General features: G+C 44.6%; 1 non-coding gene across 1 annotated transcript; it reads right to left on the reverse strand.

Moving 5' to 3' along the window:
- Window positions 1-1,100: 1,100 nt before the first annotated feature.
- On the reverse strand, window positions 1,101-1,172 carry TRNAC-GCA. The gene has a single exon. It is a non-coding gene; the product is annotated as a tRNA-Cys (tRNA).
- Window positions 1,173-1,922: the final 750 nt, after the last annotated feature.

Raw genomic sequence — 1,922 nt, forward strand, 5'->3', positions numbered from 1 at the left:
TCTGTAAATTTTCTGTCCCAGTTTTTTGCATAGTTTTATATTGGATTGTTGGTCTATTTCTTATTAAATTTTAGGAATGCTTACATTATGTATATTACTAAAATCAGCCCTTTGTTGATTTATGTGTCCAAATAATTTTTCCAATAAAACAATTTCAATTGTTTTGAATTTGTTGTAGTACTTTTTGCCATGCAGAGGAAAAAGATTAGTTTTCATATAGTTGAATCTATGAAGCCCAATTTTTTAAAAAATGATTTTTGGTTTTGTGAACTTGTACCTTCCCAACTCTAAGATTTAGCCCCCAAAAATTATCTCATATTTTATTCTATAACACTTACAATTTTTTTTTCTGCTTAACTTTTAAATTAATCATTTCTTACACTCTTTGCAGGAAACACAACATCACATTTTTCCAACCTGTATGTAATGAGGCCTGGAGGAGGATGTGGCAACCCACTCCAGTTTTCTTGCCTGGAGAGTCCCATGGACAGAGGAGCCTGGTGGGCTACGGTCCATGGCGTCACAGAGAGTCGGACACGACTGAGCTACTAAATAACAAAACATCACAGACTAAGTCAGTAGACATCTGACCAAGAGTCAGGTGTTTACTGCCCTCTGAAGACATCCAACAGAGCGTAAACTGTCAGTTGGTAGGGGTACCCAGGAAGAAATTCAGACATCAGATGGTGGATCTCCTTTCCTGTTCTACAGTGCTGGAACTTTCCATATATCCACCTATCCACCCATCCCATCCAGCCATCCATCCACCTATCCACTCATCCATTGACCCATCTATCATTAGCCACCTACCCATCTATGCATCCACCTATCCATTATCTATCCATTCATCACCCTTTTCCCTGGCCATCCACCAGCCATTCAATGAGAGGAATGACTCAGGCACTGAACCAAGTGCTAGGGACACAGGGGTGAATCAGAGCCAGTTTGGGTCCTCAGTGTAGTCAAAGTGAGAGTGAAGTCGCTCTGTCGTGTCTGACTCTTCGCGACCCTGTGGACTGTGGCCCACCAGGCTCCTCCGTCCATGGGATTCTCCAGGCAAGAATAGTGAAGTAGGTTGCCAATTCTTTCTCCAGGGGATCTTCCCTACCCAGGGATCGAACCCAGGTCTCCTGCATTGCAGGCAGATGCTTTAACCTCTGAGCTACCAGGGAAGCCCAACGTGGTTAGGGTCAATGTAAGTACAAGTGGGGTGGCAAAAGATATTGGTATTGGGCCTTCGTACCATGTTCTTTTCCTCACAGACATGAACGAAAGGAAGTTTACAGCACGGGCTTCTGACTGGGGTATCAGAAAGCTTCTCAGAGGAAATGGCCCCTGAGAGTCTATTGGGGGAGTCATGGGAATCAGCCAGTGAAGGCGGACAGGGTCAGGGGCGGGGAGGAAAAAGAGAGGGTATTCCAAACAGAGGAACTGCAGGGGCAAAGGCCTGAAATCCAGGGAAAGTGAGCTCATGGGAGGAACAGCAAATGTTCCAGAATGGCTACAGCAGAGGGTGTGAAGGACAGGGATGTGTTAGGCCTTGGAGGCCCCAGGCAGGGTTCTTTTCCAAGGCCCCACCCTCACACCGTATCATGCATATTAAAATTCACCCACATTGCATATTAAATATGAACTATATATAGTTATAGGGCCAGCTGCAAAGACAGTTGATACAAGGTTACATTGAGACATTTAATTACACATGTATTAAACTTGGCAGCCTTCTTGTTTTATCATTTTTGGAGAATGTACCTATATATAGAGAAAGAGGCTCTGGAAGTAAATCTTTCTGTAGCTGCATCCGCAATACCTAATTGATAAATCCGTCCTGGAGAGTGGATCACTGTGGAAGTGAGTCTGGGGTATGGGGAGCTGCCATCCCCATAGGTCATGGGCGTCCTGGGGGAGCTTCACACCGGAAG

Source organism: Oryx dammah, unplaced genomic scaffold (assembly GCF_014754425.2).
Source record: "Oryx dammah isolate SB20612 unplaced genomic scaffold, SCBI_Odam_1.1 HiC_scaffold_1, whole genome shotgun sequence".
Taxonomy (NCBI): domain Eukaryota; kingdom Metazoa; phylum Chordata; class Mammalia; order Artiodactyla; family Bovidae; genus Oryx; species Oryx dammah.